Genomic DNA, 17,105 nt, shown 5'->3' with positions numbered 1-17,105 from the left:
GAGTCAAGACAGCTGCATTCTTTTCCAGTTCTTTCACTCATTTTCCCAGCAAAAGTTTACTGAGTTTCCATTATGTACCACGGACCAGGGGTATAGTAGTGCGCAACACGGACAACCGCACCCCAGCGAGGGCGCAGGTGGTATACAAACGGCCAAATGGATAATGCGATGCCAGGGCGGCATAAGAACAATAAATAAAAACAAACCAAATCAAACAAACAAGAAGCTGACTAAGGGACTGAGGGACTCCAACTAATTGTATAGACTCAGTAAAGCAAAGAGATTGAATCAGATCTTTTCAAACAGTGCCCAGAAGAGCCCCATGGGTTTGGGAAGGTGCCTTCGTGTCTTTACTAGGTGAGGTGAATTCCTGGGAAAGGGTGCTGACTCATCAGACCTTTTCCTTCTACTCCTACACAGAGCAGTACCAAAATGTCTTCACTTGGCCTCTGTGTGGAATTCTCACTGACAGAAACATTCTATTATTTAAACAAAAGCTTGAGATCCTCTATATTGGATAGTCTCTGGGTTCTCTGCTAGATCAAAGACTGTGAGAATTGCTAGAATTTTTTCATTTGAACTGCTGCTAAACCAGATCTCCCTCATTGGTCTAGTGAGTTGTGTAAAATAGCATTTACATCTATTCGTGAACTTTTATCTTCTTAGTTTTGGTCTATTGATCTGGTAGGCCGAGGTAATTTTGCAACATGAATCCTAACATCCTACGTCTTAGTGATACCTTCTAGCTTTGGTTTTTCTGCAAATCTGTTTAATGTGCCTTTTATTTTTTTATTTTTTTTTTTTTAAAGATTTTATTTATTTATTTGACATAGATAGAGACAGCCAGCGAGAGAGGGAACACAAGCAGGGGGAGTGGGAGAGGAAGAAGCAGGCTCCCAGGAGAGGAGCCTGATGTGGGGCTCGATCCCATAACGCCGGGATCACGCCCTGAGCCAAAGGCAGACGCTTAACCGCTGTGCCACNGATACCTTCTAGCTTTGGTTTTTCTGCAAATCTGTTTAATGTGCCTTTTACATCTTCATCCAGGATGTTTATATAAAAATGTTGATTAGGATGGAATCTGGGGCAGAGACATTTGATTCTTTAACAGACTACAGGGTTGATCTAACCATAATCAATAGCCTTTGAATTTTCTATGTTCAAATGGCTATAGACCTGTCTGAATATCAGAGCACCCGGCCAATATTTCCTCTTCTCACCTCAATACTATCTCATTCTCTGTACTTACTGAAGGGCTGCTATCTATCAAGGTCTGGGATCGACCCTTGGGGAAACAAGATAAATAAGACACCAGGGGTTCACAGCTAGTAGGCAAGACGGAAACACAAACTAATAATCATAGCCGTATGATGAGGGCCAAAGGGCAACGTGAACCAGGACGCAGAGAGGAAGTGGTCAGCTTTGCCTGGAAATATCAGGGGGATTTTCTCAATCAAGAAGACATCTTGGGATGATCTCATTCAAAAAGGAAACCATGAGAAATATTGTCCAAAGTTAGATGAGGTCTAGAGAAGTGACATCGATGGCAGCCTCTGGATCTAGGTACTCAACACATGTTTCTTGGATTTAATTTTTCAAAAGGGGAAACATTATCTAATAGGTCAGGGAAGCAGATGAAATCGAGGTCAGAGGGGATGGAGGTGTTAGCGGAGGGCAGCGGGGAAGCTGAGCTCAGGCAGGAGCAGTGGCAGCGCAGAGGAGAGATCACAGGGGCAGAAAAGTCAGGGCTTGTTGAAAAAACGGAGAGGAGGACTGAGGAAGAGTGAGAAGTTGTCCGGCACTCTGGATTTTTCTATCTTGGGCACCTGGGGTGCCTTTGGGCACTGTTACCCAGGACCACGAGGAGGAATACGTTCCAGGTTAATAGACCTATGAGAGATTTGGTGGAATATCTTTTTTCCCATAATCTTTTCCCTTCTAATTCTTTGATTTCAGATTTCTGCTGCTAACTGCTGACTTAGGAGTGGATGGCTTCTGATAGGTGCCAGGAGAGGGGGGAGAGCAGTGGAGATTTCCCTTCTCCCCCAGGGATGCTTACACGGCGACATGCCCTCTTCAACTTGACCTGACTGGATCCTTCCTAAACTTTAGCCTCAGTTGCAAAGTGGAAGGAGTATTTACGTGTCACACACTTCTATTAGGGTTACCCATTTATTCCGGTGTGCCGGGGACTTTCCCAGTTACAATAACAGAGATCCCACCTACTATGAGTCCCTTTAGTCCCAGGCGAACCAGGACGGTAGGTCATCTTAGACATACTTGAAGTGCGAGGAGCGCTTGGTGTGTGCACAGGACATCTTAGGCGGCCTGGGGTAGGAAATGCAATTGCTGGAACACAGCGTGGCTCTTCAGTCTTATCTGCCCTGCGAGAGGTCCACAGAGCAGGGGATGCAGAAGGGAGGAGCCAGGGTGGCTTTGTGTGTTGTCCTCGCCATCTAGGTCAGCCCAGGGCAAAACAATGCAGGGCAGACTAGAGGGGCTTCGAGCAAAGCTGTGGGAGGGCTGCAAGTTGATCCAGTCCCTTATGCGGTGGGCTGAGCCAAGCCTCCACCACTTTACTTTCCTGAGCACTTGAATGGAGAAATCCAAGAAGACGCAACAAAGGGTACAGCTGGGCTTTGCATCCCTCAGACCACAGCTGCTCAGGTGCAGAAGCTTCCAGGGAGCTCTAACCGCACCCCCCCACCCCCGCCCCGGCTCCCTGTCACTGAGAGGCCACTTACTGCTGTAGGAAGCTGGGGGAACAGAATAGCCAGAGCCATGGTCTTCTGTGAAATGTGGGGTCAATAAAGCCAAATGACCATCAATATCTGGAGACAATGGTGGGCACAGTAGGCATGTGGCAGATTTTTACGTCTGCCTTCTCCTGCCTTGCCCGCACTTACACACGCACTCCCTGGGGAGGGAGGCAGGATCGTGACATGCTGCCTCTCTTGGCTTCCTGTATGAAGCTTAAGAAAGTCGTCGGCAAATTGAATCCTAAACTTATTGTTCAGCCGAAATTCAGCAGCCCCCTGGCACCCCACTCTCTCCCCCCACAAAGGTTAAATAGTTCCCACAGGGTGCAAGAAAGGGTTATTGAAAACAGCAGGGTTTTGTGTTTTTTTTTTTTCCTTAACTTCAGCACTTCTGGTAAATCTCTGATCCAGCATCTAGTGGTTAACCACTGATACAGGAAATGACATTTAACGTTTTTATCACTCAGCCAGAAATGGAAGAACAAGGCAAGTCTGTGTTTAGGGAAGATGGATGGTTGCCCACCACCTTCATCTTAAAGGCGCACCGTCTCTTTTTCTGATCGCTTGGGTTGTCCGCGGCTCACTTCCCCCTCGGCCTGCTGGCTTCGCTGACAATGAAGCAGGAATGGCAGGAGAACAGTCACACCTTTGCTGCTGAGGATGGGGATCCAACTGTTGTCAGCTGTGAAAAGGATTCTGAGCAGCAATTGGTTCCTCTTTTTCAGGAGCCGTTGCATGTGGGGACCGGCAGGCAGGAAATGAGTGTGGGTGCCCGTGGTCCCAGGCACTTGGAACCACAGCATCAGCCCAGGGGTGGGAGGGTGGGGACTGGGCCTGGGGCCACCCGGTCAAGGTGAGACTTCGAGCAGAGCCCCCTATCCGTGGTTGCTCAGTGGAGGACAGTCCTCGGAGGGTTATTAACCCCCTCCGAGACGATCAACAAAGCAAGAGTGTTGAACACCGCAAACCACAGTGAGAGAAATGACATTGACATTTGGTTTCACTTGCAGTTTCCCTGGGTCACTGGGTTCTTCTCCATTTCTTGTTGCCCTTTTGGGATGAGGGGTTTCCAGTGCAGCTGCTAAAGGGATTCCTTGGAAGAGCATGAATGACAGCAGCAAGGACAATAGTAAGCACCTACACTGGTGAGTGGGACTGGATTCATGATCTTTCCGTGCTCAAGGCCTGCAGGTGCTAAGGGCTGTAGCCTGCCAGGCTTTGAAGCCCAGTCTCCGTTGCCAAAGCCATTTACTAGTAAGCGGGGCCCCAAGCCCCGCCTCCTGGCCCAGCCTCCGCCACACCCGCTGGGCAGAGAATCAGGAGCCGGAGGGGTCTAACCCTGGACGCCCCAGTTGGGGTGGGAGGGAATCAGTCAGTGCATTGTTGGCAAAGACGGCTGTATCCCCATATTAATTAGGGCCCAAATTCTCTGATAAAATCGCCCAGATCCCTCCCTTCTCTTGCTAGAAACTAGCATGATCCTGTTTTTCTGACCTTGGCTAACTGAATTTATTAAAAAATAAAAAAAAAAGAGTGACTTGAGTGCAAAATCCTCCAGCTCTCTGCGGCCCTCCTGCAAAGGCATCTCTACCAGCACCAGGAGGCGGGGTGGGAGAGTGGGCGAGCTCTGCTCTAGGGGGCAGCAAAGTTGGCCCCGGTGTGTACCATCCACTGCGGAGCTAACTGCTCCGCGCGAGTCACCTGCATTTCTGCCCGGCGTTCTTCCGGAAGGCTTCGAGGTGAGGACCACTCACAGCCTCTGGGAGCCTCAGTTTATCCATCTGGGTCTTTGAGGCGAAGAGGTAATGAAACCCAAAGAGCTCTGAAGAGAAACGTGTCCTTCCAAATGTATGCTCCTCTGTGCAGAGAAATAAGCTGTTGTAGGGCATCAGAGATGCGTTCTCGTAACAAATACCGAGCGTGGTTTCCCGCGCAGGCACCAACCCTGCACGTTCTCTGAGCTCACGGAATGCTAGTCTACCCAGTGGTGCGCCCCTCGGGCATCCGCTAGAATCATAAGCAGGACCTACAGAACACCCGTGTGCGGACCCACCTGAACAGCTTCTCTGTTAACGGGCACTCGCGTTTTTTATAAGGTCCCTTGGGGATTCTGATGTGCGGAGTAGACAGCCACTGATCTAGATGGAAGTGTGGATCAGCTAAATAAACAAACACCGAGACTACAAAGGGGCTGATTACATGCCCTGATTTTGGCAAGTACAAGTTGCTATGGGAGCATGGAGGGAGTTGGGGAGATTTGGGGAACTAGGAGCCTCACAGGCTCAGATTTCAAGAGCAGGAATGAAGCAGGTGATTCTGGACCCAGGGGCTGAGGCGGAGGGGAGGGGAGGGTAAGAAGATTTCCAGGGAGAGTGAGAAGCTCTGTGTTTTCTCCGTCCAGGAGTGAAAAAGAACAAGACACTCAGGTGGGATTACAGGTAGTTCAATGTGGCTGGAAAAAGCCAGGTGGGAAGCCCGTTGATAAAGCCAGAGATGTGGGGGCGCCTGGGTGGCTCAGTCGGTTAAGTGTGAGCCTTCAGCTCAGGTCATGATCCCAGGGTCCTGGGATGGAGCCCTGCATTGGGCTCCCTGCTCTGCGGGGAGCCTGCTTCTCCCTCTCCCTCTGCCTGCTGCTCCCCCAGCTTGTGCTCTCTGTCAAATAAATAAATAAAATCTTAAAAAAAAAACAAACCAAAACAGAGAGGTGGCCAGGGCCAGCACATGAAGGGTATGGAAGGCAATATTAGGAACTTTGGACTTCTATCCTGAGGGAGAAAGGGAGCTAATGAAGAGTTATAATCAGAGAAGGGACTGTGATCCATTTTGCACAGAACCAGCTGGGAGAACAAGTTGTGGTTGTATGAATACCAGAATCTGATTGTGAGAACACCAGAGAGGAAGGTGACCGGGGGGAGGTAGGAAGGAAGTTAGAATGTGCTTCAGTGAGAGCTTCCTGGACGACGTTAGTGGTTATGGGGATAGCAAGAGGTGGGTGGATTTGAGAGATACGACAACACAGGATCATTTCGACGTGGGCAGTGAAGTGAGACAAAAGTCAAGGATAACTTCCAGGTTTTTGTCAAGGGCAGTGGGGTAGATGGTGGTGCGCTTCCCTGGGCTTTCCATGCAAATGAGTAGTATTAGTCTGCTGGGGCTCACACAGAATCCTGGAAGCTAGCCAGGACTAGGTGGGCCTCTGCTGGCAGCTAGGGGTCTCTGGGGCCGAACTGGGTCTCCCCTGGGCAGCTCCGGGCTCCTGGAAGCATCAGGGGAGGGTATGTATCTCAGTGAAAAGATTAGGGCATTTGTTGAATTTTTCATAGTTTGCCAGCCTGTTCGAATTCCGGTGTGACATGTCTCCCTCACCCCTCCTGGCCCCCCCCCACGTTCGAGATGCTCAATGCCCCAGCTAGACCAACCCCACATACTGACCAACAATAATAACCAACGTTCATTTTCTGTGACCCGTGACCTCATCTCCATTTTCTCCTTTAAGTGAAACCTTCTGAACCCCCTTGACCCATATAGGAAATCTTTTATTTTATTTTTTATGTTTTAAAGATTTTATTTATGTATTTATTTGGCAGAGGGAGAGAGAGAGAGCGCGCGCGCAAGCAGGGGGAGCAGCAGGCAGAGGGAGAGGGAGAAACATGCCCTCTGTTGAGCAGGGAGCTCAAGGTGGGACTTGATCCCAGGACTCGGGGATCATGACCTGAGCCGAAGGCAGATGCTTAACCAACTGAGCCACCCAGGTGTGCCTAAGAAATCTTTTAATGAGCTTCCGGGGACGGCGTCCATAGGCATTCAGAATGGTTCAGCATTTGACCTATCATTGTAGGCTGTCCTACAATACAGCCTCTAACAAAACTAGGCTGTCCCGAACCCCTGGTAATAGAATCGTTTACCTTTACCAAGAAGGCTGGGAAAGCACCAAAATCTGCATGTGGCGTGTGCCCAGGCCGACTTCAAGGAGTTCACGCTGTGAGACCTAAAGTCCTTATGCGGTTGCCTAAAACAAAAAAACATGTCAGCAAGGCCTATGGTGGTTCCATGTGTGCTAAGCGTGTTCGTGACAGGATCAAGGGTGCTTTCCTTATTGAGGAGCAGAAAATCATTGTGCAAGTGTTGAAGGCACAAGCACAGAGTTAGAAAGCTAAATAAAAAAATGAAGCTTTTTTGAGTAATAAAAAAAATCAAAAGACTAGATCTGTTAAAAAAAATAATAATTTCAAGATGGTGACAGTGGTACATTAAACCAAGCATGAGACCCTTCTAAGTGAGGGGTCCTTGGAATCTGCCTAGGCTTTGGAATCTGACCCTGCATGTTCTTATAGGGATGTGGTTAAATAGTTCTTGTACTTTTATCCCTTCTGCAATTGCTGGGATATAAAAATTATGTCAGATCCTGGATGAGCCATGGATCCAGAGATAGAAGTCATGTGAAGAGAATGAAACAGCTACCCATTATCCCTGAACTAACCTGTTTTTTCATTATTATGTGATATTTAAAACAGAAATCTTATATAAGCTATTGTAATTTTTAGTTTCTTTGCTGTAGCACATTGTCAGATGCCAAGCATTTCATACATATATTTTTAAAAGATTATCTTGCAAATTTGCCTCCACTTTATTTCAATACCCATACGGTTGAATTTTCATTATCATTATATTTAATTTCTAGAGATATAAATTAAAGTGGAATAGGTAAACTGGTAGAAAGTTATTTACTGAAGTGATCCTAAACTGCTTTAATATGGTTGAGCATATGTTCATTGTACCCTGCTGGATAAAAACATGTTTCTTTGATATTTGATTTTGTTTAATGAATCATTAATTTCATTAATTAATGTTGATGTCAGTTATGTCAAACTGTTGATACATATAAAATTACATACTATTTCCACTTCAACTGACTTTATTACTCTCATTATCATTAATATCGGAAATCATACTGAATACATAGTTTAGGCAGTTGTGAATAAACTGGGAGGGTGGGGATGAGGTAAGGTATTATCATGCCCTTCAAGCACAGTAGAATCACAGTTGTGTTAACAAGGATCATATGTTCTTTCTTATCTACTCAAACAGGTGATGGATGGATGATATAGAGATGATCGATAGCAAAACAATGTAAAAATATATGGAAAAGAACAAGGTTTTAATGTAGTAGTTTATTTATTTTTTAACAAATTTCTTCTAACTGAAAGCCATGTATATAATACAAATTAAAATGATTTCTCTACTGGTTGAAATCAGGTTGAAGTATCATGCTAAGCCCTGGTCATTCAAAAACACCATTGACCTCTGTGGTGGCAACTGATTGATTTCCATGGGCTCCTAAGAAAAAACTACTATTTTAATAATAAATTACAGTCAGGCACTTTAATTTTGGGTGTGTGTGCTAAGCATATTGTTGTGATGGAGAGGCCACTTCATTCTTCTGGGACCTGGGTTCTTCCCATATAAAGTTATATCTCCATGGGCTTTCAGTTCTCTTTTAGCTTCAAAATTCCTATGATTTTATGAGCAAATAATTCAAATAGTAAAGCTCTCTTTGGGTGAAAATGGTTGGAAAATACTGATGGTGGTGATGGCTGCTAGCTGAGCCTTGAAATATGAGTAGGATCTTAATAAATTAAGGCAGTGGGGGAGGACAGTCCACATAAAGCAAATGCCATTTAGTTTGGAAATGCAAATACATGTTCTGGTCACAAGGAATATATGTGCTTCTCAGTGCTTGAAAGTTTGATTTTCACTGTTGATCCAAACCCTTTGATTTTGGAAGAGTAGACATCCTTTAGAACATTACTGAACACAGTGATTTGCTCAGTTGTTCGGAGAGACTGAAAAATTAATTCCACTTTTCACTGGCAAAGGTTTCTGTCACATTCAGACGTATTTGGCATTTGCAGTAACAAAGCCACAGTTAAGTTTGCCGATACAACAGTTGCTAAAACCATAATGCTTATCGTCCATAATGTTTATCGTCCATGATGACTTAAGGGTGAGATGGAATAAAAAGAATATACAATGAATGAATGATTCATCAGATTAATTCACTTTGTATAATAAATCAAATTCTTCAAAATTTCTGTAGTCATGTTGATTACAGGAATCACAGAGACGTGTACATAAAATTTAGAGTTAAGATACCTTTCAAAAAGAAGAATCATTAAAATGAACACATAACAGATTCAATAGTCTATTCAGAAATTTTTGTTGTAAAAAAAGTCATCAAAATAGACAGATGTAAAAGAAGGCTGTAAGCTTTTCATGTGCATTGCCATTTACAAAGGTAGAGTGTCCCAACAGAAGTAAAGTTGCCTATATGCATTCTAAAGATTGAATTTGAGAGAGCGCGCACCCAGGAGCAGAGGGAGGGCCAGAGAGGGCAGAGGGGTGCAGAGAGGGGCAGAGAGGGGCAGAGGGAGAAGCAGACTCCCCACTGAGCAGGGGGCCCCAGCAGGGCTTGCTCCCAGAACCCTGAGATCATGACCTAGGTTGAAAGCAGACATTTAACTGACCAGAGGCATGCATACCCTGATCAGTGTATTTCTTTTCTTCTTATTATTATTTTTAAGATTTCATTTCCAGGAATGTCTGGGTGGCTCAGTCAGTTGAGCATCTGCCTTTGGCTCATGTGGTGATTCCAGGGTCCTGGGGTTGAGTCCCACATCGGGCTCCTTGCTCAGCAGGAGCCTACTTCTCTCTCTGCCTGCCGCTCCCCCTGCTCACGCTCTCTCTCTCCCTCTCTGACAAATAAGTAAATAAAATGTTTTTTTTTTTAAAATTTTATTTCTAAGTAATTTCTACACCCAACATGGAGCTCAAATTTATAACTCAAGATGTAAGCCTTGGGTTAAGACTGAGCCAGCTAGGTGCCCCTATTTCCTCTTTTAAATATTTGTTTTCTATGTTAACATTTTTAAACATGTCATTCCTAATAGGAAGCATTAACCTGGTAGTATCTATTTTTCTCATAGTTTTCCAAAACTAGCAGTTTTTTATTGCTATAGACTAAATGTTTGTGTCCCTCAAAATTCATATGTTGAAACCTTATTGCCAATGTGATGGTATTTGGTGATGTGGTGTTTTGGTGATTAGACCACGAAAGTGGAGCCCATGATCCACCCATGACTAAACCCGTGAACGGGGTTAGTGCTCTTATAAAAGAGACCCTAGAGAGCTCCCTCACCCCTTCTACCATGTGAGGACACGGGAAGAAGATAGTCACCTAGGGCATCAATACACAGACTGTCCTAAGACANGCTGTTACCCAGGACCACGAGGAGGAATACGTTCCAGGTTAATAGACCTACGAGAGATTTGGTGGAATATCTTTTTTCCCATAATCTTTTCCCTTCTAATTCTTTGATTTCAGATTTCTGCTGNACAGGAAATGACATTTAACGTTTTTATCACTCAGCCAGAAATGGAAGAACAAGGCAAGTCTGTGTTTAGGGAAGATGGATGGTTGCCCACCACCTTCATCTTAAAGGCGCACCGTCTCTTTTTCTGATCGCTTGGGTTGTCCGCGGCTCACTTCCCCCTCGGCCTGCTGGCTTCGCTGACAATGAAGCAGGAATGGCAGGAGAACAGTCACACCTTTGCTGCTGAGGATGGGGATCCAACTGTTGTCAGCTGTGAAAAGGATTCTGAGCAGCAATTGGTTCCTCTTTTTCAGGAGCCGTTGCATGTGGGGACCGGCAGGCAGGAAATGAGTGTGGGTGCCCGTGGTCCCAGGCACTTGGAACCACAGCATCAGCCCAGGGGTGGGAGGGTGGGGACTGGGCCTGGGGCCACCCGGTCAAGGTGAGACTTCGAGCAGAGCCCCCTATCCGTGGTTGCTCAGTGGAGGACAGTCCTCGGAGGGTTATTAACCCCCTCCGAGACGATCAACAAAGCAAGAGTGTTGAACACCGCAAACCACAGTGAGAGAAATGACATTGACATTTGGTTTCACTTGCAGTTTCCCTGGGTCACTGGGTTCTTCTCCATTTCTTGTTGCCCTTTTGGGATGAGGGGTTTCCAGTGCAGCTGCTAAAGGGATTCCTTGGAAGAGCATGAATGACAGCAGCAAGGACAATAGTAAGCACCTACACTGGTGAGTGGGACTGGATTCATGATCTTTCCGTGCTCAAGGCCTGCAGGTGCTAAGGGCTGTAGCCTGCCAGGCTTTGAAGCCCAGTCTCCGTTGCCAAAGCCATTTACTAGTAAGCGGGGCCCCAAGCCCCGCCTCCTGGCCCAGCCTCCGCCACACCCGCTGGGCAGAGAATCAGGAGCCGGAGGGGTCTAACCCTGGACGCCCCAGTTGGGGTGGGAGGGAATCAGTCAGTGCATTGTTGGCAAAGACGGCTGTATCCCCATATTAATTAGGGCCCAAATTCTCTGATAAAATCGCCCAGATCCCTCCCTTCTCTTGCTAGAAACTAGCATGATCCTGTTTTTCTGACCTTGGCTAACTGAATTTATTAAAAAATAAAAAAAAAAGAGTGACTTGAGTGCAAAATCCTCCAGCTCTCTGCGGCCCTCCTGCAAAGGCATCTCTACCAGCACCAGGAGGCGGGGTGGGAGAGTGGGCGAGCTCTGCTCTAGGGGGCAGCAAAGTTGGCCCCGGTGTGTACCATCCACTGCGGAGCTAACTGCTCCGCGCGAGTCACCTGCATTTCTGCCCGGCGTTCTTCCGGAAGGCTTCGAGGTGAGGACCACTCACAGCCTCTGGGAGCCTCAGTTTATCCATCTGGGTCTTTGAGGCGAAGAGGTAATGAAACCCAAAGAGCTCTGAAGAGAAACGTGTCCTTCCAAATGTATGCTCCTCTGTGCAGAGAAATAAGCTGTTGTAGGGCATCAGAGATGCGTTCTCGTAACAAATACCGAGCGTGGTTTCCCGCGCAGGCACCAACCCTGCACGTTCTCTGAGCTCACGGAATGCTAGTCTACCCAGTGGTGCGCCCCTCGGGCATCCGCTAGAATCATAAGCAGGACCTACAGAACACCCGTGTGCGGACCCACCTGAACAGCTTCTCTGTTAACGGGCACTCGCGTTTTTTATAAGGTCCCTTGGGGATTCTGATGTGCGGAGTAGACAGCCACTGATCTAGATGGAAGTGTGGATCAGCTAAATAAACAAACACCGAGACTACAAAGGGGCTGATTACATGCCCTGATTTTGGCAAGTACAAGTTGCTATGGGAGCATGGAGGGAGTTGGGGAGATTTGGGGAACTAGGAGCCTCACAGGCTCAGATTTCAAGAGCAGGAATGAAGCAGGTGATTCTGGACCCAGGGGCTGAGGCGGAGGGGAGGGGAGGGTAAGAAGATTTCCAGGGAGAGTGAGAAGCTCTGTGTTTTCTCCGTCCAGGAGTGAAAAAGAACAAGACACTCAGGTGGGATTACAGGTAGTTCAATGTGGCTGGAAAAAGCCAGGTGGGAAGCCCGTTGATAAAGCCAGAGATGTGGGGGCGCCTGGGTGGCTCAGTCGGTTAAGTGTGAGCCTTCAGCTCAGGTCATGATCCCAGGGTCCTGGGATGGAGCCCTGCATTGGGCTCCCTGCTCTGCGGGGAGCCTGCTTCTCCCTCTCCCTCTGCCTCCTGCTCCCCCAGCTTGTGCTCTCTGTCAAATAAATAAATAAAATCTTAAAAAAAAACAAACCAAAACAGAGAGGTGGCCAGGGCCAGCACATGAAGGGTATGGAAGGCAATATTAGGAANGCTGCTCCCCCAGCTTGTGCTCTCTGTCAAATAAATAAATAAAATCTTAAAAAAAAAACAAACCAAAACAGAGAGGTGGCCAGGGCCAGCACATGAAGGGTATGGAAGGCAATATTAGGAACTTTGGACTTCTATCCTGAGGGAGAAAGGGAGCTAATGAAGAGTTATAATCAGAGAAGGGACTGTGATCCATTTTGCACAGAACCAGCTGGGAGAACAAGTTGTGGTTGTATGAATACCAGAATCTGATTGTGAGAACACCAGAGAGGAAGGTGACCGGGGGGAGGTAGGAAGGAAGTTAGAATGTGCTTCAGTGAGAGCTTCCTGGACGACGTTAGTGGTTATGGGGATAGCAAGAGGTGGGTGGATTTGAGAGATACGACAACACAGGATCATTTCGACGTGGGCAGTGAAGTGAGACAAAAGTCAAGGATAACTTCCAGGTTTTTGTCAAGGGCAGTGGGGTAGATGGTGGTGCGCTTCCCTGGGCTTTCCATGCAAATGAGTAGTATTAGTCTGCTGGGGCTCACACAGAATCCTGGAAGCTAGCCAGGACTAGGTGGGCCTCTGCTGGCAGCTAGGGGTCTCTGGGGCCGAACTGGGTCTCCCCTGGGCAGCTCCGGGCTCCTGGAAGCATCAGGGGAGGGTATGTATCTCAGTGAAAAGATTAGGGCATTTGTTGAATTTTTCATAGTTTGCCAGCCTGTTCGAATTCCGGTGTGACATGTCTCCCTCACCCCTCCTGGCCCCCCCCCACGTTCGAGATGCTCAATGCCCCAGCTAGACCAACCCCACATACTGACCAACAATAATAACCAACGTTCATTTTCTGTGACCCGTGACCTCATCTCCATTTTCTCCTTTAAGTGAAACCTTCTGAACCCCCTTGACCCATATAGGAAATCTTTTATTTTATTTTTTATGTTTTAAAGATTTTATTTATGTATTTATTTGGCAGAGGGAGAGAGAGAGAGCGCGCGCGCAAGCAGGGGGAGCAGCAGGCAGAGGGAGAGGGAGAAACATGCCCTCTGTTGAGCAGGGAGCTCAAGGTGGGACTTGATCCCAGGACTCGGGGATCATGACCTGAGCCGAAGGCAGATGCTTAACCAACTGAGCCACCCAGGTGTGCCTAAGAAATCTTTTAATGAGCTTCCGGGGACGGCGTCCATAGGCATTCAGAATGGTTCAGCATTTGACCTATCATTGTAGGCTGTCCTACAATACAGCCTCTAACAAAACTAGGCTGTCCCGAACCCCTGGTAATAGAATCGTTTACCTTTATACCAAGAAGGTTGGGAAAGCACCAAAATCTGCATGTGGTGTGTGCCCAGGCCGACTTTGAGGAGTTCGTGCTGTGAGACCTAAAGTCCTTATGAGGTTGTCTAAAACGAAAAAACACGTCGGCAGGGCCTATGGTGGTTCCATGTGTGCTAAGTGTGTTCGTGACAGGATCAAGCATGCTTCCTTATTGAGGAGCAGAAAATCATTGTGAAAAGTTGAAGGCACAAGCACAGAGTCAGAAAGCTAAATAAATGAAGCTTTTTTGAGTAATTAAAAAAAAAAGAAATCTTTTAATGAGACAAATACCTAAAAATATCCTTTGTGATCCTGGTCCCTGTAGGCTCCCTATAGACTCTGTGTCTTCCCTCTCCCAGAAACTTGTCCCCTTTAAAAAGTCCCCCTCATTTCTTAATGCACATGATTATGTGTCTTCACTCCCCACAACCCGCCGATGCCACTCTCTCGCCCCTGCTTTGTGGGCTGTCAGTCTGTTTGGGCTGCTCTAACAAGTGACCGTACACTGGACGTCTTATGCAATGAACATTTATTTCTCACAGTTCTGGAAGCTGGAAGCCCAAGACTAGGGTGCCAGCATGGTTGGACTCTGGTGAGGACCCTCTTTGAGGTTGTAAACTGCCGACTTCTCTCTGTGTCGTCACAGAGAGGGTGACAGAGCTCTTTGGGATGCCTTTTATAAGATGCTAATCTCACTCACGATGGCTCCACCCTCATGACCTAATTACTTTCCAAAGGCCCCACCTCTTAACACCATCACATCAGGGCTTAGGATTTCGACATAAGAATTTTGGGGGGACACACGTACTCAATGTAGACTACACCTTTCCTCCTGTGACCACTCCTTTTGGTTCTTTGTCTTCTGATCCTCCTCCTTGTGTCTCTGCCCTCCACTTTTCTTGCCTTTCTTGGGCTTCTTTTCTGCCCTACCTGCCATCCTATCGTTCCACAAATATATCAGGAAGTTCTGCGAAGATACCAGAGTCAGGTCCTATGACTTTTATCTCGACTATTAGGGTTGCTTAGTGTTAAATATGACAGCGTAAGGGAAGAGGCTTTGGAAGTGGTAAATCACCAAATATATGTGAAATGATGATAACAGTAACAGGCTAAGAAGGTTTCTGCTTGTTTAAAGCATTAGAGACAAAGGATGAAGAATAATGAGATTATATCTTCAAGCTGCCCTGGAAATTGAGGGTCTACTGAGTTGATCTTTCATATTACAGGTTCTTTTTTTTTTAAAGATTTTATTTATTTGACAGAGATTGAGACAGCCAGCAAGAGAGGGAACACAAGCAGGGGGAGTGGGAGAGGAAGAAGCAGGCTCATAGCGGAGGAGCCTGATGTGGGGCTCGATCCCATAAGGCCAGGATCACACCCTGAGCCAAAGGCAGACGCTGACGCTTAACCGCTGTGCCACCCAGGCGCCCCTCATATTACAGATTCTAAATTGAGATGAAACGTTGGAAGATTCATGTAAAATTTGGTTTGCCACCCCTGCTCTTCTTGTAATTCATAAAAAAACTTGTCCTACAGACCACATACGTTTTTGTTTGTTTGTTTTTTACTGTTGTCCCCTCTACTTGGAGTTTTTCAATCTGTCACACATGTGTTGAGTGTCTTATTATGTTTACTCATTCATTGATTCACTCACACTGTATTTATTGAGTCTATGTGGTGGACAATATACCAAGTCCTAGAGATCCAATGGTGGGCAAAACTAGATGGGGTTCATGCCCTCATTGACTTCCATCTTAAGGTTGAGTGTGGACAGGAATAGAGTAAAATAGTCATGCAAATAACTGTTAATTGCTAGTTTATGCTGAGTGCTATGAAGAAACCCACAGTGCTAGGAGAACATCTGACGGAAGGAGTTGACCTAGGTTGGGGGAAGACTTCCCCAAGCAAGCGGTACTTCTGCTCAGATCTGAGGGTTGAGGAGGGTTAATTAAGTGAGGCAGGGGGTTTCAGGCAGAGGCAAAGATGTGGGGCTTGAAGGTGGACGACAATAGGGAACATGGCATAAGCAGCTGAGGATGAGCAGACTGTGTGGGCTCTGCAGGTGTGTTAAGGATTTTGGTTTTGTTTTTAATCTTAAGGGGTGGAAATCCTCAGAAATATTTTAATTGAAATGGTGTTAGGCTTGCATAAAGGTAAATAAAAAATCATGGGTCCATCCTCTAGCCTCAAGAGATCTTGGTTTATGGACGGAATCCAATTCATGAACCAGTATGAAGCAGTGGGTTCAAAGCCTTGAGAGACTTATGTACACAGTGCTATGGAAGCATAAGGAAGCAAGATATTTTTCTGGGTGAGGAGTGGTCAGAGAAAGTTTCAGAAAAGAGGTAATATTTGAGCTGGGTATTGAAAAATAGTAGGAATTTTCCAGGTAAGAAGAGGTGTGGGAATGGGTGAGGAAGCAGGGAGAAGCAGCACATTTGGGGAAGAAGACATTGCATATGCAAATACCCAGGCACAAAGAGTGCTACAGATTTGCATAAAGACCAGTCATCTGGTGTGGATGGAACCAGGGTGCTCTATTAGGTATAGTTAACAATATTCAACCTCTCTTTCCTTTTGGGCATGTGGTAGCTTTTTACTTTCCACCAGGCTTGAGTTTAGATGTGACCAATGGAAGTAAGGAGGCAGACCTCTGTTACTTCCAGGTAGATTTAAAGCTGGTACCTTCTTTGCCACATTCTCTTTTTCTTTGACCATTAACAATGCTCCAGAGAGTAGATGCTTTGTCAGACTGTGTCCTAGAATGGGGCCAATGACGATGGTGGCAGAAGCCACCAGCTGATCTGCTAGAGACACAAGGATGAACCAGGGACAAACCTCTGTTGTAAGCCACTGGGATTTGGGGGCCATTTGCTACTGCACCATAACTTAGTTTATCTTAACTGATATGGGGGTCTTTCAAGAACTGTGAAGGGTCTAAGATTTTATGCTGCCTGTAAGCTCACAGCTTCCGTACCAGAGTTACATGGATGCTGGCAGAAGACGTGAGATTCCTGAGTCAGAGATCAAGGATTTTGTACCTTCCAGCACAACAAGAATCATGAACTTCATTTTGCCTTGGCTTTCCTTGTTCTCCAAGTCCCACTGTGGCAACGTAGAGTGCCCCAGATGGATGCTACATTCGGTGGGTTTGTGTCATAGATGAGGAACCCCAAGCTTAGGAAACTCCAATCTTTTATAATGGACTGCAAGCCAACCTGCCCAACCTTTGTCCTGGAGGGGGATAATTGCTTTATTGTACTGGAAAGTGAACAAACTTTCTCTCCACTCTGAAGGGAATCACTGTCTCTGTTTTCTGAAGCTGTTCACCATGCTAACGT

General features: G+C 46.5%; 1 long non-coding RNA gene and 2 pseudogenes across 2 annotated transcripts in view; all 3 read left to right on the top strand.

Moving 5' to 3' along the window:
- Window positions 1–6,546: 6,546 nt before the first annotated feature.
- On the top strand, window positions 6,547–6,920 carry LOC117796811 (annotated as a pseudogene).
- Window positions 6,921–10,597: 3,677 nt separating this feature from the next.
- Window positions 10,598–17,105, top strand: part of LOC117796766 — a 45,428-nt gene continuing 38,920 nt past the window's right edge. For both annotated transcript variants that reach the window (XR_004621421.1, XR_004621422.1), the window contains exon 1: window positions 10,598–10,863. This is a non-coding gene — a long non-coding RNA (uncharacterized LOC117796766). The remainder of the gene's footprint in view (window positions 10,864–17,105) is intronic.
- On the top strand, window positions 13,625–14,020 carry LOC117796765 (annotated as a pseudogene).

The sequence above is a fragment of the Ailuropoda melanoleuca genome, chromosome 16 (genome assembly GCF_002007445.2).
Source record: "Ailuropoda melanoleuca isolate Jingjing chromosome 16, ASM200744v2, whole genome shotgun sequence".
In the NCBI taxonomy this organism is placed as follows: Eukaryota; Metazoa; Chordata; class Mammalia; order Carnivora; family Ursidae; genus Ailuropoda; species Ailuropoda melanoleuca.
This window is presented reverse-complemented; position numbering and strand designations above follow the sequence as displayed.